Source organism: Eurosta solidaginis, chromosome 5 (assembly GCF_040869045.1).
Source record: "Eurosta solidaginis isolate ZX-2024a chromosome 5, ASM4086904v1, whole genome shotgun sequence".
In the NCBI taxonomy this organism is placed as follows: Eukaryota; Metazoa; Arthropoda; class Insecta; order Diptera; family Tephritidae; genus Eurosta; species Eurosta solidaginis.
The window spans coordinates 243187210-243210709 of record NC_090323.1 but is presented as its reverse complement, the minus strand read 5'-3'; the positions used below and the strand labels follow the sequence as shown (position 1 = coordinate 243210709).

The following is a 23500-nucleotide window of genomic DNA, read 5'->3' as shown; positions in this document are numbered from 1 at the left end:
ACAAATTTATTTTAGACCTGTTGGAATATTGCGTTTCTCAGTAGCTCTCGCGATAACTCACATATTCTCGATTATACTTGGCAATTTTTTGAATGCACACATGCGTAGGGACATACATACAATACAGAAAGTATCTTTGAGCTCACGTTGGTGTGCGTATACGATTTTTTTTCATGCATCTGAAGTTATTTTGAAAATTTCGTTTTCAGTTTCGATTCGCCTTCGAACGCGTCTGGCAGTGTCTTGCAGCTATTTAGCTAAGTGCATGAGTGATTGATTGATTGATTCGAGCGTGTGATGACCACAAATAACAAAACAAAATAAAAAACTACGCCAACGCCGAGGAGGATAATTATAGATGAACGTGACCGACCACAACGCCGACATGAGAACTAGTGATTAGAGTTCACTATATAGTTTGTGCGTTTAATTACATAGTCGGTCAGTGTATATGTTTGCGTGACGCGGCTTGAAATATGAGTGATAAATAAATTATTTAATTGAGGTCTTGATATGAGCTCGTAAGAAGCGTAAAGATAATTGAAAAATTGTGAAAAAATTATTATTTCATATCTAGTTGAAGTAGATATCACTGTGCTTATTGTGCATCACACCTTGAGTGTCAAAAATAGCTCCCGAGCAAAGTTAAATTCATACGCTACGTAATATAAATAACACGGAAAAAACGTAAGATAATAAACAACAAAACGTAAACAAAAAACAAGCATAAAAGTAATTTTCCTTTCTAATTAATTTTTAAACTCGTATGCGTGTGTGTGTGTGTCTTCCGGTGTCTGTAACGGATTTTCGTTGATAAAATCTTATAATCTACTGGTTACACTATTACATACATTCATCGTTATTTACAAATGCATTTCCTCTATGTGTATAAAAAATGGGGGCTCAGACTGATTGCTTTTACTAATACATTATAATTTATGTACATATATACATAACAAATGTATTGCCATAGAAGCAAATAATATATAAATATAAAACAAAGAAGTCAAATGCAAACAATTTAAGATATAACCAAAAATTAGATAAATACAAACATAGATATTAGCATATATGTATGTATGTAGCTGTTTGTTTGTGGGATTGAACATATGCAAGTATGTAGGTATAATCATACCAGACTTTCGACATGGCAGACAATTTTATATAAGCAAGTACCCTAGCGCAAGATAATATATTTGTACATTAGGCTGATTCAAAAAATAATTTTATTCTTTCAAATTTAATTATTGCTTCTTTGAGTGTAAAAATATGAGCTGTTAATATGAGGTACATTGTCAACGAAATTTTCGATTCTTCACAGAATTAAAGAGCCGGGACAACTTGACATATCCATATCCATATACATAAGACAGCTGATTCAACCAACCTTATGGAAATTGACGTAAGTGGCTAATGCTGCCATATCACAAAGCCCTAGCCATAACCATACTACAGCCAACTAATTGTTTTTTGATGTTTTGCCATATCCGTAACTTATAAATATTTGAATTGTTGAATTTACAAATTTTTGGTATTTTTTATTTTTGGACATATTTTGACCAATTGATTTATTAATTGTGCGTTTTTATAAATTTTTTTGCACTTTCTTCTTTTTTATGAAATTAACACATTTTTTAGATTAAGGCAACAAAAACCAATGTAAGTAGATATGGTTAAGTAAAAGTATATTAACGATTAAGGCATTATTACTATGACAGCCACTATAGGCGTTTTATGGACAGGACTTTGGTTTGACTGGCAAATTTTAATAGAATTTCGAACCGCCTGTTCCACAATCCCAGACATACCCTTCCCGAAGCTTCTTATCCATCAGAAAGCAGACGGACCAGTGTCGAGCCTTGCTGTTGTTGTTGTTGTTGTAGCGATAAGGACACTCCCCGAAGATCTTGGGGAGTATTATCGATGTTGATTTCCTTCACCGGATGCAGATCCGGTATGTTCCGGTACCAAAGCCCGACCATCTCGGGAACGATTTGTTATGACCACGTGCGACCTTCTAGGCCATACCGCCCTCGCAATCCCTAGATCCATGAGGAGTTCGGGATCGTCAGAGCCTCGGTTGTTAATGTAACAGGATTCGCCACCTATAGGTGAGGTTGACAATAGGGTTTGGAGAAGCTATATATTGCGCTGGCAACTTGAAAAGGTTGCGCTACACAACTCCTTGAATCTGTTTGGTATTTTAGTCGCCTCTTACGACAGGCATAACTACCGCGGGTATATTCTAACCCGCTGGGGGTCGAGCCATCTTAACATTTGGTTCATTGTGGCTAGGCTGCATGCTAAGCTGCAGATAGATTACTTCGTTATGGGGTCGATGTAAGACCACGGAGTCAGTAAAAAGATGCACGTTTACAATAATTCCAAATAAAAAATATTAAGATATGGCAAAAAACAAAAAAATGAAATAAAATAAATTAAAAAAAAAAAAAAAAATAAGTAAGGCCGCGACGAAGACTTCATACCCGCGTGCGTTATTTCCTCGGGCGTAATTGCACTGCACCGAACTATGTCAACCAATCTCAAAATCTCAAACATGTTTTTAGAAACATTTTTAAATTTAAGAATAATTAGAACTTTTTATTTGGAGGTCTTTGAATTTTTTATTTGTAGCCTAATTGCGTTTAGTCTAGCAATGTACAAGTTATGGGTCTCTCATAATTCGCATTGAGCTTTGTCAATTTTTTCCAAAAGGTGTTTTAGATTTTCCTTCAGCAATAAGTGGGTGGCAAAATGTGAAGGTGATTACGAAAACAAATTTCATATCTCAAGTAGCGACTCCACTCACTTTTCTCATTTATTTTAAATTCACTCAGGAAAAATAATACAAATTTAAAATCACCACAGTAAAAGAAACTTACCAAAGAATTCAAAACGTTTCCCTGAAATTGACTTTTTAAATTGATTTGCATGTAGGTTTCGGTTGTATGTGTGTGTACTTTGTCTATTACTTCCTGTGTCTGCAGCGTAGTATGCAATTAGGCGCAAAATTTCACGAAACAGCAAAACATCGAGAGGAAACGAACGATAACTTTAAGTAATCAAGAATATCGTGTACGTCGGCTTAAATTTTAATCACTGATGCGACCGTTGTGGTGTTTTGGTAGTCGTGATTCGCCTACCACACCGAAGGTCTTTGATTCAAGTCCAGAGCAAGGCAACATCAAAAATTTAGAAACAAGTTTTTCTATGCTGCGTCGCCCCTTGGCAATGCCAACACTCCTAGTGTATATATATCTGTCTATAATAGCTTCTTAGTGACAATTGATCTGCCTTGGCCTGCCAACTTGTGGAAAAAACTAAAAAAATCGCACTGAGTATTTTTTTGTGTGGTGGATGTGGTAGCTTACTGGTGTCGATGGAGAGTGTCATTTGTACCGGAGTTGATTTTTTTACAGCCCCAATTTTGGAACGTGTTACATACAAATAATTCTATAATTGCATCAATTCGAGTTGTCTATTTTTATTGTTTTTGTCCCGCAAACCACTCTACGAAGGCTTAGTGGGCATTTTGCAGATATGGTCAGTCCTTTTTCGGGTATGAATCCAGTACTAGTATCTTCTTTTTCTTTTGGAACCCTCTAACCTTAAGGTCCTTGAACTCCAATCATCTCTTCCAACCGGTATGGCTTAACGCAAGTGTGTTATTTATAACATTTGGGTAGGCGAACATCACTTATTCTATTATCTCTTTTTCCGAAGCTATTTATAAAATTAATGTATACACGTCAGCTCGTTATACACTTATCTGCTTAAAAATGTATTTGTTTCCAGTGTTGTTGTTTTTGTTGTTGTTGTCGTTGTATTAATGTTAAAGACTCTCCCCGCTAACAAGAACCATTAAGGTCCGTCCTTTTGGGGAACGACTAATATGACCACATTAAACCCTCTAGGTCATCCCGCACCACACCACCTAGTTCCATGAGAAACTTATGTCGCCACAGCCTCGCCTGCTAAATATGTGTATGATATATTTATATTTGTAACAGGATTCCCCTCGCGTAGGTGAAGTTGACAGTTGGGTTGCTGAAGCTTTAAAGCTATAAAGCTTTGTATTGCGCTCATCAACCCCTTGAATCCCTTGTCTTCAGTGTATTTTGTTTTTGTATACTGTATAAAAAATAAAACAGCATAAGCAGGAATGCTGATAACTACGGCTACGTAAATAGCTCTATTTCAAAGGTAAATATAAAAACAAAGATTTTTTTAAATTGGGTCTAATTCGGCTCCATATATGAGAATATACTCATACAAACCAAAATGCACACACAAACGCATTCACAAATATGGTAGCTCTCAAAACATGTAAAGATAACATAAAATGCTTTACTCCCTATTTTCGTTTTCATTTTCATATATTTAGCTATGCATAGTACTCACATGCATATTCATGAAGGTATGTTTGTAGATAAACACTCGGCTCTACTGATATGAGTTGGCAAATAAATTTAGTAAACATTTTATTTTCGTTTAATAAGAGTATTTAGCATCGTAAGTTTTTCTCTTTTTTGCTTGCTTTGCACATTCATGCTCTTTAAAACAACTCTCACTTGTAATAGTAAGAGAAAGCAACTTAAAAGTACAAACTTGCATATACAATAATACCTATGTAGCTATGTAATACGATACTAGGCGTTTCTACTTCACTTTCATTCTAACTAGCCGCTTACAGAATACAAGTGCGTCTATGTATATGTGTGCGTTTAATATCAAATTAAGGCACTTCACTGGGATTCCCGTCATCTGAATCGGGCCATTTAGCAAATGATGAGCATTTATATATCCGAATATATTCTTTGTCATTATATGTATGTATATTTATATCATAAACCAGGGCAAATAGGAGCTCCCTGTATTAATTGTGCTATGAAAATACTATTGATAACTTTTATTTGGTAAATTAGATGTGCCTGTATATTAGGGTGGAGTGAATTTATTTTATTTTTTCGAAATCGCTTTTGGGTGACCTCCAAAAATTTGCCTTTCTAGACCAGAAATAAGGTTGAAAATTTGAATTTCACTCATCGTATGTTTAGAGGTGCCCCAACGCAACTAAACTTTGAAAAAGACGGTAGGTACAAGTTTATTTTATTTATTTTTTTCATTGATTTACTTTCGCTTGTTGTTACTGTGCTCATTGATTTCAAAGCCTACTGATTTTCATGGCCTACTATGTGCCTGTAAAACTCTTACTTATACACTTGATTAGAAACATACTATTATCAACAAAAAACTGTAAAACATCATTTAAAATTTGTCGTTTTTAGTTATAATATGTAATTTTACTAAAGTTATGTATATTAAAAAAGAAATAAAATAAATATGTAAATAATGAGTTTTGTAAAGTCGCGATTATTTTGCTCAACTTCTTGGGGCTGGGGGCACCTCAAAACGCCATCCTACGAAAATAATATTTGGTGGTTTTGGTTAACTCTTATAAAGACAACTTTTCATTGCTAGGCCATTACAAACAAAAAAAAAAAAAAAATCAATAGCGTATCACTCCACCCTACTGCATATGATATGAAAACTTCTTTATCAAATCTTGTCCTCTCAATTCAGGGACAGGTACTTTGGGCTTGTCTGTCGTATTTTTTTACTATTGACTTTTTTGAGAGTGGAGACAGGATATTGAATATCAATTTGGTATTAAATCCGGGCATTACTCATAAATTTTGAGTACCCAATAATATCGGAGCAAGAAAAAAAATGTCAAGGAGTTGAGAACACTTTGGGAAGATGACTAAGTGAAGTACTCACCCAGACCATCACATCAGCCAAAAAGTTTTGGAGGAACAACAGTTGACCTTGTACAAAACCCTATAATTATAAATATGATCCTGGAACACCATAACATCCGGACCAATCTACCGCGTTCTGTTTATAGTTTCGAATACGCTTTCTCAAATTTCCGGGAGCTTTAATGCTTTATCTTTTCTCAAACGACCATCACAACCCGCTATTTTTTCGTTAATCGAGTAAGCTGAAAAATGGAGCGGAGGGTAGAATTGTTTCATTAGCATCCGAAAGAGGTTTTGAAATGTTCAGGTAGTAGAAAACAATTAATACCTTTGGTGTTTCAATTTCAAATTTTAGTTTATTGAATTTGTTAGTCGACTCTGAACGAGCGGAGCTGCAACATCGTATGAAACGAAAGCTCATGTATAAAATAATATTTTCAAAGACCATTTACCAAATTTTTCACATGTTCGCAAACCATGCGTGCAGTTATTAAACCTGTAGTGCGTAGCTGACTGTCACTTTGCCTGATTGTCTCCCATATTTGCTTCAGGGTATATAAATGTAAGGTTGCTTGATATTAATGATTATATGGTTATCTAAGCATCAGGTTTTTTCTGAACCGCACTTATTTCCATATATGTTTATGTATCTATGCTTGTATGTAACTAACGCGACTGGACTTAGTTTACAAGTTCCCATTAAGAACTACGATGTTTAAAATAAAATTGAGAGTGAATACTGGCCAAAAGTTGCCGGTAAAAGTTTAACTTTTGTTGCTATTGAAATAAGTTCTCTCCCCCTTTGATATAGGTCATATACATATACATATATATGTGCATATGTATATATAACGACCTCAGAGAGAATATACTATGTGACTAGTCACTGGTTAGTAAAAACATTGTTTTTGCTCTGAAGCAATCATATGTAAGTTCAGCAGGCCATCAATTATTTAAGAGATGCCTTTTAATTTTCACACAGAGAGTCAAGAGTGTAAGTGGCAACAGAAAGTGACACAACGGAAAGTACCGGCAAATGAACAATTTTTTGATCCACAAAAGACCTATCCGCGTAGATAAATGTGGTATTTGTATTTCAAAAAAAAAAAAAAAAAAAACATACACCTGAACTTGTGATCCCTCTTTTAAAACTGTCTTTTAAAACTGTCTTTGTCGTTAAAAATATTAATAAATATTTATCAAGCTTATTATATGCTTTTAAAACATAGCACATATTCCACTTGTAATTTTAAATCACATGCTAAGAACGGTTTTCTGATACAGCAACTCGTTGTAGACCAGTAATCTTCAAAAAGAGAAGACGAAATATTTTTTGTGTTTAGTAACTCGCTGATAATCATGAAAACCTTCTTAAACCATTACTTATTTCAATATCAACAGCGGTTATACGATTGTGAAGCCATCCTTTAGAAGCCCTGAATGTATTTCCCAAGAAACATCCTATCGATCAAAACCCAAACTTTAAGGGTCATTTACATTGAACTGAAGCGTAGATAATCCACTTGGTTATGTCTAAAACGGTATTTAAAAAACGTTTACAGTTAAATTCTGGCTCGTGATTACTGCGCATTGTCAAGGTCTAGTTTTTATTGGTATTTTAAAAACTATACAAACAGTGGAAAGCTTATAATAACAATTGCCAATCGTTGTTCACCAAAATACTTACTCTTGTTTCCTGGACAGTCTTCAAAATGATATTACGACCATTCATTAGGTTAACGCGACTGGACTGGTTAAACTGGCCGGTCAATAGGATCTCACATAAGCTGAATGTGTCCATAGTGTTGGCAGAATCGGGTCGTTTACCGTCGGTTGAGCGTATGCTGCACCCTGCTTTTACAACTCATCGGCCTTTTCGTTACCTTCTATCCCTTCGTAACCGGGAACCCAATACAGAAGCATGGTCCGGCCTGAGCGATGTTTTGCCAATGCGTCTTGCATTCCAGAACACTTCTTAATGAAGTACCGTGTGAAATTATTGCCTTGATCGCCGCCTGACTATCAATGTATATATTGACGCGACTGGAGCTTAAGCACGCTTCCTCCAGAATTTCTGCTGATTTCTTCACGGCTATATTTTCCGCCTGAAAGGCGCTGCAGTAATCTGGAACCCTTTAGGATCTACTTATTTCTGGATCACACAATAAACAGCAGACCCGACTCTTTCCATTAATTTGGAACCATACGTATAAACATGTATATTATGTGGGGCAGAACTCTTCGAAAGCTCAGGCAGGGGACCACAAATTCCCTTTGCCCGATATTAGATGGCGCTGTAGGTATATGGCCATACGGCCTGTACTCAAGCTGCCCGAGGCCTTGAGCCTTGTTGCAGTGGCTAACGCCATTATCTTTGGCCATTAGCTCTGCAGTCGGGATGTGGAGAATGACATGCAATGCTGCTATCCGGGTAGTTTTTAAGACACCATTATGCAATCATTGATAATCTGCATACCTCATCCTACTCATTACTTTGGAAAAGTTAAAAGAACATCAATTATTTCTGGCTCTTGCTACATTTCATATTCTTTGCCTGGAACCAAGACTTATAAAAAAAAGAAATATTAAAACATAAAACCTATCTAAAAAACCACCTGGAAACTTTTGTACTGAACTTTCTGGGTGAGTAGAAACAGCCTTAATGAAATCGAAAAATATCGCTAGAGCCCGAGATATAATTGAACATTTAAGCTTCTATGCTGAGGGCGGTTTTCACCATCTCTTGTCAAGTTAGATTTTACCTGGAGAATAGCATTATTACTTATATTAGATAACTGAAGACGGTGTAAACGGCACTTAGTGTTCGATTGATTTCAAGTATTTCTCTTAGTCTAAGCCTTAACGAGCTTCGTAGAAACCAGTTAATCGGAGATTGAAATAGTATTCGAAAAATGCTTCGAAAAAAAGCGCAAAGCTTGTAACAAACCGAATAAATTCTGTTTGAAAACAAACTGAGCCAAGCACTGTAACAAGGCTGATTTCAACTAACACGAGATATGTAGCTTGAAATTTTCGAAGAAACTTGAGCCGAAACTAGCAATTTTTATATATACCGAATATCTTGCCCAATTTCCGATTGCTATTTCAAGTATACGCAATCTTCGCTCAATGTTACAACAGTGGATTTTTTTACTTTGTTATGTTGGTGTTTCATCACATCTGTCTGCTTGATTTTTATATTGTTTTTCTTTTTTTTTTATTGAAATTTTTTTGCGAAATGTTGCTACTCAGGAGAACAGTCTTTAGGCGCTAACAGATGCGAAGCTACACTCAAAAACCAAAAACCTAAAACTTTTGGCTTATTTTCATACTCGTATTCGCATTTGGTTTGTCATCATCTTTGCTGCCTGCGCCTCCTCCATCAACGCCTTCACTACATACACATGGGCCCAACAGTGGTGCAGTTTGCTTTGCAGCTCCTCTGTCTGCCGGTGTTGTGTGGTGTGGTGCCTGTAAGTCATAATGGTGCTGGCTGCCTGGTGTGTGCTCGCTCGGCGTTACTCTGCGTTGCTCCGCTCGTTTTTCGCATTTCGCATATTTAATATTGGTCGCAAATACAATTCGCAATTATTCAGTCGCGAACATCATTGCAGGGCGGATCCACCGAAGTTTTGGTATTTTAAAAATTACGCCGAAAGCTCTTGTGGACTTCCTTCTCATGATACATTTTGTTTGACAACTTGCAACAAATTAAGTTGGAGTGGAGTGAAAGAGTGCAAATGCGATATGAAATAAATGTCTGGTGTTGAAAAAATGTGTTGATGCAAAATTATTTAGCACCAAAAAGTTGAAGTGCGTTTTGAAAACTAAGTTTTTTGCGAATACACATATGTACATCTTTTTCGGCTACGAGCAATAAAAAATAATAAAAAAAATATTTAAGAAAAATTTAAGTACATCAGACAAAATAAAAAATAAAATATATATATATATATATATTTATATACATATATATTCAAGTGGTTATCAACTGTTAAGACAAGATTACTTTTGAAGAAGGTACTTCACTCTTTCAGTTGCTTTTGTGTTTAAAATATGCTTTGTAGATATATAAGAAATCAGAAAAAATACCAAACAATTTTTTTTTTCTTGATTTGTTGAATTTCAAACAAACGAAATTTCTGCATAGAATAACAAATAAATTCGTCGATTAGCAATAGAAAAAAACTGGTTTAACCTTAATTCATATATCTAAAACTTGACAACTTATTAGAATCAATTCGAACCTTAAAATATCAAATTTGTGTTCATAGCTATTAGAGCTTACGATTTCTCAAACTTGTTCGAGAAGAGATCTCTCACGAGTCTCGCCTTATCGCTAGATTCTCGAATCTCGAATTACTCGTAAGGTTCGTAAGGCTCGCGAGCTTCTCGACATTCAATTTAATAGATTCGTCGGCTGTTTTATATAGAGCTTATGATTTCTTCTGGAGCACAAGTGAAAATTTCCACAAAACCACAACCAAAAACACCGAAATGTATAGAATACTGCCAAAGCAGCGACTGAATTGAAAGTCGAAAAGCTCACGAGTATGACGAGTATTTCGAGAATCTCGCGAGAAGCCGTGTTATCGATGTCTCGTTAAAAAAAAAAAATAAAATATTGCGAACAAAATTATATGTATAATAAATATGTTTTGAGTTAAATGCAGGGACGGAAAATACTTATTATTTTCTTTTTCGGAGTCGAAAAAGTCTTAGTAAAAAAATTGTCCTAGGTGAAAATGTTTGAGTTCCCAGGTATCCCTATAGCAATATCATGTCGAATCATGCATCCTTTTTATTTTTCGAACTTTTTCCATAAAAGTCCACATATAAAAGTAAAATCTGTATTTTTATTTTTTGAGTCCGATAGAACTAGTTACACTCGGACTTTTAAAAATAAAAGTCCGGAAATAAAAGTTAAATCAAGACTTTTATTTTTTAAGTCCGGCTTGATAACAAAGAAACGGCTTATCCGAATTAAAAAAAAGTCGAGTTCTCGATTTATCGGGTCTCGAAAATCTCGCTTGTCTTCGAGAAGAAATCGTAAGCTCTAATAGCTATGCAATTTAATTTTTTAATACAATCTTTGTGCTCTAAAATTATAGAAAATACACAAAAAATATTTTTTTGTGCTGATAAAATTACATTAAGACAGTTTAAAGTTTTGTGCATTTGAAATTAGAAACGTTGCAATACCAAATACACGCTACGGATTGTGAACAAATCTTTTTTTTAAATTTTTCTCTTCACATTTTGTTTTGTATTAACTTGCTATTCAATATTGAAAAAATAAGCTATGATTTTTGATGTGGCGTATTTGCCATGACGTAGCAAATGCATAGCCATATAATTTTTTGCATTCTGTGTAAAAATAATAAAACTGGTGTAGTACAAATACAATGATGCTAGACCATTTGCATAAAATCCCTAACTCCCCTATTAAATTTTCTACATCATTCTAAATTATACTTCCAAAAATGAAAACATCCACAAATGTGTGGGTGTAAGCACGTACAATATATTATATATAATATATAATATAACAATATATATTCACGCACTTTACTTACACTAAAAGAAAAAAAGCTGGTAAAATCAACCGAATTATGGGTAAATTCAAACGAAATTTCTGTAAATATATATACTTCGCAAATAGCTATTGAATCAACTTCGCACAACTTTTTAATTCTGAATTGAACGTTTCAACAATCAAGTCAACAAATAAAAATAAAATAAAAAATTTTTAAGCACTTCTTTTATATAAATGCACAAAAATCAGCGCAAAATATCTCCTTATATAAAGACATATTCTTGTTAAACTTTGATTTTTAAGTTTGACATAGAAATTGCAAAAATATTTATGAGAAGTAAAAATATAAAAGTGGAGCGCACATTAATTGGATTGGAAAGTTGGTAGGAAAGGAGATATTATTAGTCAATCAATTGCGCTCCGCCTTTATATTTTTACTTATCATAAATATTTTTGCAATTTCTATGTCAAAATTTATAAATCAAAGTTTAGCAAGAATATGTCTTTATATAAGGAGATATTTTGCGCTGATTTTTGTGCATTTATATAAAAGAAGTGCTTAAATTTTTTTTATTTTATTGTTATTTTCTCCTTTTCTTACATTTTCTCGGTGTCTTAACCTATCTGTTAAGTTTTACGCTTGTAGCTCAAACAGAACTTACATAAAAATCAATCCCAAAATTCCCCCCGTTCCGTTTGATTTTTCTAAATATCTCAGTCCGTGCGCCCCCTAGCGAAACTTTTTGTATTGCGTCATCGATTGTCATCGACCTCTGAATTAAGTTTGAAATTTCAATGCTCTTCCTCATCCAGAAGTTACTTAAAAGCTGGTTTGAAAAATTTTAAATTCTTATCTAATTATTTCACTCCGTGCGCCGCCTAAGTGCCGTTTTCTCCACTACCTGCTAAAACTTATCTGTCTTTTATAAACATCCTTTAGGCAAATTTAGCAGCAGACAATCCATCCATTAAAATGTTTCGCTTCGGCAGCGCCATCTGTTGTGTTTGTACCCAAGGAACAGCTGATTGATACGTGCTATTTTTCTTTTCCTGTTTCAGGTTACTGCTTTCGGCTTTATATAAAGTTTTTAAATTCTTCCACTAACTTTTCAAAAACAATTTTTTTCTTCTTTTTTTTTTTCTAAGCATTTTACCTCTTATTATGTAATTGCACATAAATCACACAGTTATTAAACAAAATGTTTTCTGTTTACAACTGTTTTAGACACGCTCTTTTCATTACGCTGCCATACGCCTTCAATAATTTTACAAATGATCATATGTATTTAATTAGCGAGCTTTGCTCATATTGCTTTATACAATGGTTTTTGTAATTGATATTAGAGAAAAATTGTAAGTTTACAAACGGCGATGGTTACTAGGACATGTTTCTGAATTTCACTTCTTCATCAACTAGCTTTTCGGGAGCTGAGCGTTGAACTCGAATCTCCAACATTCATATCAGTGCAAAGGTAGATAGATGCCTTTTAGCTGCTAAGCCGTTTGTAAACTTACAATTTTTCTCTAATATCAATTTTATAAATGTTTAGCTGGGCGTTGATAAAATGAAATCGAATTTATCATTAATACAAGTAATGGGTGCTGACAGTGGCGTAACAATAGGGTGAAAGGGTTGGCGAAATGCCACAGTCCCCGACCCAAGAGATCCCAAAGGCCGCGAGCTCAAAAATATTTTTTTTATATTGTACCTGAGTATTTTATTTGAAAAGTATATTTTTATAAGTTCTGATTAAAATCCAAAGTGACACAACTAAAGATCATATTACAATTTCAAGATGCCTTAACCCTTAGACTACTGGTGACTTAACGCTATGTTGTGGTTTAACAGACCACAAGGTAATGTATATGTGCCACTACCCAAAAAAAGTAATCGAACAAACCAAATGTGTTAAAATGTTGTTTAATTCAAAAATATAGTCAAGAATTGTTCCAAAAATGTGTGAGTGTTAATTTTTTTAAATTAATATGCCAGTCTGAATGAAAATAGACTCGTATAAGTCCTTCGTACGAGGAGTCTCTTGGTGTTTCTTCAGCAATGCATTTGAAACGTACTTTACTTGAGTGCGAATCACAAACTGGAGATTTACATTTCATGCAATGGAAACCCGTTGTTCTGTTTCTTTTATACTCTTTATAGCAAATACGACAAACAGGCCGGTTAGAGACAGATGGATCATATATAGGCAAATAATTTTGTATTTGCACTGAAGGAGATGGAGGATGAAGACAAATTGTTTATAAGAATACTAATAAGGTTTAAAAAAATCAATTAACTTACGAAAACATTTAAAAATTTCATGGCATTTATGATATGCTGGAATAGCGATATATTTAGCTTGGCTGCTCTTAACTACATGTGTGATTTATCCGTTTCATGTGCTAATTCAATCAAAAATATTCATCGTTTATAAGTTCCCCTCTTTGGGGATAATTCATCAAATTTGATGAAAGAAGCAAGCGCTGAAACGTCCAGCATATTGTAGAAGAACGCAAGTTGCCAGCGCCTTGTTTGGCGTTGCAAGAGTAAAATGATATCATTTGATCCATGGTATCTACTCCCGCCTTATACTTGTTGTAATCTAATATTTGCAGGGGCTTGCTGGCCTTCCCATCAACGTTAAAAGTGCAATATTCGGCTGAAATAAGAACGACAGACTTGTCTTTCTTTGGCACGTGCGAGCATAAGGAAAAGTAATTTTCGTAGAAACAGAAGATGCTGCTGTTCAGTGGACGAGTAGAAGATGCAAGCAATTCTGGTGGAATGGATCTTTTATTCTTACGAACAGTTCCAAAGAAAGTCAAGTTTTTCGACATAAGACTGCTGGCTAATTCTAGTTATGAAAAGTTGTCAGCGTATATTGTTCGTCCCGTGCGGACATTTTTTTGAACTAAGTCCATCACAACCCGTTGATCTTGATTTATTTTCCTAGATACATTGTTCAGTTTGCCAGTATAAATTTGACCCTTAAATGAATAATTGGATGTTGAGTCCCAAGCTTTAATTCAATAGTCACTTTAATTCCATACTTTACAGGCTTCGATGGAATATACTGTGTGAACTTGGTTCTTCCACGATAAGCAAATAGCTGCTCATCAACCGTTATAAGGTAGGCACAGTTTCTACGCTGTGGTCTGTCAGGCCACAACCTGGAAAAACGCACATATAACACAAAGCGATGTTTTTTATACAAAAAATGAGACAAACGATATTGTTCTATACTGGAATAGAAACTCCTCATGGAACTTTATAAAGTCATAAGAAAGTTTGTCGAAAAATGTTGGGGAACCCAGAAATTATTATTAAAATTTTTGAAAATGGTCTGTCAGACCACAACGCCAGTCCTAGGGTTAAAACGTTGGAAAATTTGTGTAGAAGAATTGGAAAGGTATCGACATTAATTTGAAAATTTAAAAATGGAAGCAGATAGTGTAGCATAAAAATGGTCCAACACCCCTGAATTTTCTAAAACTTGTCAGAGGAAGGTAAATCACCATTTTGATGAGCTTGTAGATGAGCGTCTTCAAGATCTGAAAAGTTTGTTCAAAGTGAATATATCGTGTTTCATTTCAATGAATGAAATTGTTTCAAATTTCAGTGTTTTGCAGCCTTCCACTTTAAATGTTTTAAATGCATCAGGTTTCCTCACGATGTTGTTCCTTCAACGAAAAGCTAGCGAATAGATGGTTAATACATTGAGATATTATGGATGAATGTGAAGTCTTCAATACGCATTGGGCTAGCATGGACTACAGACCCTTCACTCTTGACTAAAATAGGAGGCCTATGGTCATTGGTGGGGCATATACAATATGTAATTGAAGTCGCTGAAAATCTCGAAGTTTATTAAAATTAAAAACTGAGTGCAACGTGACCATTTTTATTGATAGGGTCCCATCAAATGAATTTGCCACGCCCCAGATGGTATAGTTACGCTGCTGGCTGCTGATATGACAGATATTTCTGTGGCATGCTAGTCATAAGAACAAAGTAGTGAGCGTAGGGTTCTCTTTAACATTAGCTGATATATTGGTATAACATTGACAGTTGTTAGCTGTTGAAATTACAGATTAAATCACTTCTTTAACAGAAAAAGCAGTTATATTAATGCAGAATCTGTTTTTTACAGAATGTTGTTGAATTGAGAACAACGACATTTTCTTGTATTGAAATAACTAAAAAAAATTGTTTTCTTAGCAAAAAAAATCGGTGGAATTAGCCATAATTTTACTAAATTTCTACTTTAAGAACAACATATCTGATTTGTTGATTTAATTAACTTCATTTCTTTCGGTGTACTTAATTAGTTTTGAAAAATTTGTTATCCTAATTTATTTCCCACCTTCCTCAAGCGTCTCTTTGTGCATACAAAAATTTTTGAAATTGCGTTGAAAAATTTGTAAAAATCATAAAGTTTCTCAACACTTACATGTTTACATCTACTCGTATATACATATGTACATTGTTGTTCGTGTTTCATGTATATATTTTTGCTTATGGTATTTTCAATGCTTTCATTATTTTGTATCGGCATGCATTTATTTACTTTATACGTTTTTTAATGCTATTTATAAATATCTGACGTTGTGCGACGACAAGTTGTTTGAGAGGCAAAATAACAAAGTAAAATAAACTTGATATACACAAAAACAAATATGTAAATAAAACAAAACAACGTAACAACTTTAAATGTTTATTATATGTGTGTGTGTGTGTGTGAAACCACTAAAAACCTGAAAAAATTAAAATTGAAAAAAAAAAAAATGTATAACTAACGCTTCATAAATAAACTTTATAACTTAAGTGTTGATACATTTTTTTGTAATGCACGTTTTTTTTGAAAAATATTCAAAAATGATTTATTTGTTAAACTGCTATTATTATAAAAATTAATTTAACATAAATTATTACATCTTTGTTTGTGAGCTCAATGAAATTGATAAAAAGCAAAATCGTCAAAATGTATTGTGCATATTTGATTTCTTTTGTATATTTCCAAAATTGCTAATATTGTTTTTTCTTTATCATCTTAGTCTATGAATAATATTCAATAACAATAAAAAAAATTGTATCCTAAAAAGTGTATATAATACAGAAAGTGTTCAAAAAGTTATACCTTCACATTATTACTTATAAAAAAGTATTTAATAGATTTAGTATAATCAGTTCCACAAAAAGATGAAAAAAACAGTTTTTTTTTGAATACATAAATCAATATTTCTCCCGAGGAACTATTCGCTGTATTTATCAAAGAATTGTGGTAAGTAAAAATCTGTTAAAAATCTCGTAAGTTGTTAAATCAATTGCTGTGCCAATCAATCGCGATACAAATAAAACATTTAAACAAAGTCTTTATTATTGTCTATGATAGAGGCATGGATGCATATGGATTGCATACATATATGTGACCTGGAATCATGAAAGGGACCTATTGTGCGAAAATACCGTTGTTCACTTTTTGAGTGATTCTTATAGGAAATTAAACGCTATTTCCAATAGAACAAACTGCAGTTTTCTCTCTTTTCACAAATCGCATTTAAAGCCAAATCGGACCACAAATACGATTTTTTGAAATATTTCCATCCATGCGCCAGCTATCGGAGTTTTTTCCTTATTATTGCATTGTCATCGGGTTCAGAACTATATTCCAAGTTTCAAGCTTGTAGCTTATCGGCAAGTTATTTAAATTTTAATTACAAAATTCGGTCACAACACATAGAGTCAAGCTAAACAAAAACTTTAAATACGTTTTCCTCGAAAACTTTTTTTGCACAATAGGTCCCTTCCATGATTCCAGGTCACATATATATTTCGTTTTTTTTTTTTAATGTTATAGCTGCTTTAAAGTTAGCTTAATCTTAATATATAAAAATCACGTGTCATTATGTTTAACCTCGATGGACTCCAAAACTACTTAACCGATTTCGAATTTGTTTTGCACCTCGTGTGTAGTTTGATCTAACTTGAAATATAGGATAGGTTATGTCTCAGTTTATAGTTGCAATATTATTTTATTACAAATTTTTTTATTTGTTTATACCTAATAATAAAATGTTACGTATACGCACCGGCACTCACATTTTCAGGGGTTCGGATATACTTCCGTGTAATTGGTTGGTGCTTAGTTAAACAACGTGCTCATCAATAAAAAATATTATAGCGAACGATATCAAGTATAGCACATCACCAGGCCCGCCGAGAGGGTGGGTGGGGGGGGGGGGGGGGGGAGTGCCGCGATTTAGAGGTACTATGACATTTTTTTTTAATTCAGGAGAGTCTTTAATTGTTCCATGTGCAATTTTTAAGCCAAATTTCAAAAGCAACGACAATCTGCATTTCGTTTTAATATTATAGTGAAGTGTGAAAAATAAAAATCTATATATATAAAAGGAAAGGCTAAAATGTGTGTTAGTTGGTCGCCGGTGTTTGAAGAGATGCGTAGGTCGATTTTGTTCAAACTTTCACACAAGTTGCGTAAACCTCACGCGGTAGTTACTACATAGGTTTGGTTGCGATCGACGTACAGGGTCTCGAGATATAGGCCGAAACATGGACCCGAGTACTCCTAGAATGTGTTTATAGAATATGGATAACAAATGAAAACTGTTGATGAGTGCTTTAGTAGAGGGTAATTTTCATACCCCTGGTGACTAGGGTCTCGAGATATAGGCCAAAACGTGGGCCAGTGCATGCCTAGACAGTGTTTATACAATATGGATATCAAATGAAAGCTGTTGATGAGTGCTTTAGTACAGAGTAATATATTATCCAGAGATGGACTGGGATTATTACTAGGACTGGGACTGAGATTCGGAGTGGGACTGGGACTGGGACTGGAATAAAATAAATACCACCCTCTGGGACAGGCAATAAAGGATGCAGAAGAATGAGAAGGAATTGAGACAAAAGAAAAGAGAGAAGGAAATTGAGAAAGAAATAGAATGAGACGAAGATGGGGATAGATGAAGCAAAAAAGACGGAGGGAGGAGTGAATAAAAGGATTAGGAAAAAGTGACACGAAGTGACAAAAACACGAATTGTTTGCCAGCATTAAAAAATATTTCGAAAATATTCTATGAAAATATGCGTATAATCTTATTATTTGGCTATATCAAGGACTTAATTAAAATATAACACTAACATTAAATAGTTCGCGCTTGAGATTACCTTGTAAAATATATTATCTTCAAATGCTTTACTAAATAATAACCTGTGTCGATGTTGCCAGCCCCGTTACTAGCACATTCATGGCGGAACCATACAAGGTGGCAGCACGGTTACACCCATACAAATATAAATACAAATTCCATGTACTTTATTTTTTGTAAATCGATGGACTAATGTCAAAATCATACTGCGCCGGAAGTTGAAGTGTCGAATCATATTGAAAAAGTACCCAGCAGCTGATTTCCGGCGGTCACCTGTTCCTTGTTCCGCCATGAGCACATTCCATCGAATTTTCACAACTGTGTTATGAGATGATGACCCCTGGTGTAGAGTGTATTCTTATTTGTATATTGAAAAATTCGGCTTTAATGCACAGTCAAAAACAACTTGAATTCAGGCATTGACACAACACGACTCGCTGCAAGAATACACACAATTTCTAAGTTTGGAAGTACATAAAAATTAGTTTTGATATTATTTCGAAAAGTGTTAACCTTGCACTTTATTTTGCTGTGTGTATTAGTGCTTCCCACATATATGGGAGAGAAATAACGCAAATAGATAAATAGCAGTAGATAAGTAGCAAAAAACCATCAAGCGAGCTTGATTTTGTTTTATTTCGGCGTAATAGTAAATCAATGCGCACAAACGAACTACGATTCCGCTCGCTTTTTAGTTTGCTTGACACTGATCTCATTTAAAATTTGGTTTTATGTTGGTGTTGCAGACACGTTTGCAAATGAAATGTTTGCATATGTGAGAATAAGGACCACTGGTCTACTACTAGGTTTATACATATATAAGAAAAAATAAATAAAGCCTAAAAAGCTTTGGCCTCAGGTCAATATTTATATATGTAATCTAGATCAGAGCTTACACAAAATCAGATTTTATCATTTATCCCCCCTTGTCATGTTTTACCTGCATTACAAGGTTCTAGAGCATGAAACTCTCCGCAAGTCTAGTCTGAAACGCTTCTCATGTGAGTTCTTAGAGTCCTTTTAACGATTTTGGCCCTAGAGTTGATTTCTGTGAGCTGAAACTGATAATATGTGCTCTTAAAATACAAAAACTGATTGAAATGTATTCTGCTGAATATCCTAGCAATGCCAAATCATATTATAAAACGCTGTTTTTGTTATATCTGACTTTGTTGTTGTTGTTGTAGCAATAAGGACACTCCCCGAAGGTTTTGGCCAATGATTTTAGTCGCCTGTGATTTTAGTCGTCGGCGTTGACGACAGGGTGGAAGCGAGAGCTTTGCTATTATATAAAAATAAAAAGCTACCATAATTATGACCTATGGAAAAATTTAAAAATTTCAGGGTGCCCGAAACGTTGCAATCTTGTAAAATATATGAAAAAAAAATTGCTTCCCATCTAGCCTAGCTTATAGCGAGTAATCTGCCACCAGGCTTGCAATTTTATCAGCACCGCCTAATGTATCAGAACCAGTAAAAGCCCTAACCATTGTGAACCATTGTGAACTTCTACAAGTGGAGAACCTTGCTATTCCTCCACTTGTCAAATTGGACTGACTGGGAGAAATGCTGTCACAAATAGCCAGAGAATGGAATAAAAGGTTTGTTTGTTTGATCCCCTTAAATAAGTTGAATTGCCTGAAATAGCCCATTTGTGTTTCGAACGAACTTTTCTTTTAAACGAGTCTAACGTTGTATCAACACCTGATATTGAGCAAACAGTTTTCATGGCTCTGCTGACAATCCACAGACAAAGCAACGGCAATGCCAAAGTAACGCAAAAGGAGTTACAAATTTTTAGTTTTTCTGGCGCTGTCAATTAGTTCTTGAAATGTCTTGCGGTCCATGAAAAATCTTCAAGTTTCCGTCAATTTTATTTTCACCATAACGTTGAATTACTGTTAAAAAATGCATTCTTTTTCATTTTCCAAATCAACGTTTCAATTTTTTTTTTCGTTCATTGTAACAGTGAAACTTTCAACGTGCGTTACTTCAAAGTTGCGCGATCACCAAAAGCCAGTGAACAAATTAATTTACATGTTATATATTTTACTGTTCAGGCTTTTGTTGTCTTCGATCCAGTGTAGTTCTATAGCTAATTACAGTGAAAATACCTAACTAAACAACCATCAACTACTGAGCTTTAAGCCAGTGACATACTCAGCAGTCAGTTAGTCTGCTGTACGATTCGCGATAAGTTATTTGGGAAATGCATCTCAGTGTATAAAATTGGGATCTTAGTTTTCTGAGCCGCAAATGTGTTTAGTACTCAAATGCTTGCTTTTACTGATGATATATGGGTTTAGATGTCGCTCCCTCTTGAGGAGATTGCCTTGAATAAAAGCGTTGGTCTGAATTGCAATAAATTCTAATATGTTTCCATATGTAAACACTGAACGACTGAACTTCTTCAAAATTTCAACACAGTTTAAAGGAGATGAAAGTGTAAAATTAGCATCGAAGCTTACTTATTTCGGTTGTACCGTTTAACATGTCTTAACATGTGCAGATCACATCAAGTGTTAGGGAAATAATTTTATTATACGTAAAATGATACCTTTTAACGGTAACACTGAAATGAGTTTGTCTCAAAACAAAATGTTAAGAGGGATGACAGAAAATTGTTCCAAAAAACTCAAATGTTTACCCTGTAGTGTATAATTGTGTTAAGTCTATGTAGCTTAAGCACATCGGAAACATAAACAAAAGGGAATTAATCTGTTTCATGATCTCCGGTTGAAATAAGAAAGAACCTCGACATACAACTTGAATAAATGAACTACTTCTTCCATTCCGAACTTTTTTAAGCAAACTAAACTCCCAGACTATTAAAAAAATGTATCTCTCAATGAAAAGCCTTCTGGTTGTGATATAATAAGATCATATATATTATTTCTAATTGCTGTTTTTACGTACGGGTCCCTTATTTGGAATCCAAATCTATAAATAAAGTTTTGGTTGTAAAGATGTAGATTCGGGCTACTAGCGAGCTTTGAGCAATTTTGACCGTAGTGCTTTTGTTTGGCTTTATTTTATTAAAATAATTTATTAAAAATAAACGATTGTGAGCACACAAAGAAATCTATTTGTACTATGGCACTATTGTGAATATTTGCACTGCATTACAGGCAGTTGCTATTGTACGCCAGATGGCAGCGCAAGCTATAGGCTATAGGTTTTAATTGATTGACGGCAGTTGCTATTATACGCTAGATGGCATCGCAAGCTGTAAGTTAATAGAACAGCTGATTTCTGTTGATATTTAATAGGAGACTTTTATATTGGTTGCGCAAGATGCGCACGGGTCAGGCTCATAATAATATAATAGCGGAGAGGAAACCTAACAAATTGTTATATTCAAGATCTGCATATTCACGATTGTGCTTTTAAAGTTCGTTCTTTGATCTTTTGCACTAATACATTGTTTAAATAAATGGAAACTGATAATAAAACACTTTAAACCAACAAAAGGGAATTACTTCAAACCGCAAACTTATCAGCCGACACTCGTATATTTTATTGTAAATAATTCAATTCGCTTAAATTGTAAACAAAAACTTCTTTGAGAAAGTTTTCAAAATGAACCAAAAATGCGAACCAAATAAGCAGAAATCCTCCATTGACCTGATTTTGAGCAGCAAAATGCGAAAGTTAACAAAAAATATTGAATGAGTGCCTACAAAATATACACAGTAAATGTAAATTTGTTTATTTTGTAGGTGCACTTCATCAACATCAACAGCATTATCAGGTGCTAATAAATAGTGGGCATTTATGTATGTTCGTATTATTACCCCAAAAAGTGACACTTTCAAAAAAATTTTCTCAAAATAAAAAAAGTTTGGCAATCAATGCTGCACTGCAGCCCAGTAATTTGCGGAAAGAATTACTTATTGAACCGGTAACTGTGTTAACAGCAATAGGGACCAATTTTTTTCGGAGAAAGTGAATTTGCAAAAGTGGGACAAAACAAAAAAATACTTGCCATAAAACACTACATTTGTACATGCAGAGGATGCACCACTCAGTATCATTAAACTGTTTATGTAATTGAAAGTGGCTTTCCTAATTTAGGGAAGTAACCCCTATCTTGTAAGTTTTGGTTATTCGAGTGTTTTATGTATCTCGTCTGTGGACCCGGGCTCTAATGTGACTGCAGTATTGGTGTACCCGATCTTTGGAAAATCCAACTTATAAAGCTTTGACGAAAATATTTCTGGTTTCATAATTCTGCGTACCGAAAACAACAATTTCTGATCACTTCGGTCCTATGAGACCCAATAAAAACATTCAGTAAGCCTCTTCACGGTGGCCACCATATTGTAGTGATAGCGTGCTCCGCGCCTACCACACCAAAACTCCTCGGCTCAAGTCTCGGCCAATACCAAAATAAAAAAAATGTTTTAATTTGAAAAAAGTTTTGTAAGTGGAGCTGCCCTCGGCAGTGGTGTGGAAAATACTACGGTTGTAATTCTGCAATGAAAAGCTTCTTAGTGAAAATACATCTGCCTTACACCTGCCTTTCGGAGTCAGCATAAAATATGAAGGTCTCATCCCGCCAATTTGTGAGAAATTTAAAGAGGGGCACGACGCAAATTGAAAGATAAGCTGGGTCTTAATCTCCTCAGAGGAACTTTGTACCAAGTATTTTTTAAGGCCTCCAGACTGTTTACGTGAAAAAAAGTGTGCCGTAAAGGTTATTTCTGACAGTTGAGTCTATAGCGCTGATTACATTCACGACGGCGGTATAGCCGCCACATCTGTCATATTATTTTTACACATGTTTTTATCAGTGTCGTTATTTTCGGCGCGACAGAGCGGCACGACAATCAATCACGAAAGCCGTTATAGTCAGACTAAACCTAATACTATTTTTGGGAAGCGACAGTGAGGGGCGTCCTTTTTATTTTGTCAATAAAAACTAAAATAGAAGTAAATAACAGATAATAAAAGCTAAAATCATCCTTTTGGGCGTTTTATAAACATAATTAATATTTTTTTTTCTAAATTTTTCGCTACTGTTTGCTGCAATTTA

General features: G+C 34.4%; 1 protein-coding gene across 9 annotated transcripts in view; it reads left to right on the top strand.

Moving 5' to 3' along the window:
- Window positions 1-233: 233 nt before the first annotated feature.
- Oatp74D (Organic anion transporting polypeptide 74D) overlaps window positions 234-23500 on the top strand; it is a 263055-nt gene continuing 239788 nt past the window's right edge. For 3 of the 9 annotated variants that reach the window (XM_067789214.1, XM_067789203.1, XM_067789209.1), the window contains exons 1-2: window positions 234-732; window positions 16351-16577. The gene's annotated coding sequence lies outside the window, so the exon portion shown is untranslated. Of the gene's footprint in view, window positions 733-8951; window positions 9783-16350; window positions 16578-23500 lie in introns of those variants that run through there. The other 6 variants (XM_067789207.1, XM_067789211.1, XM_067789208.1 and 3 more) reach the window with 4 other exon arrangements.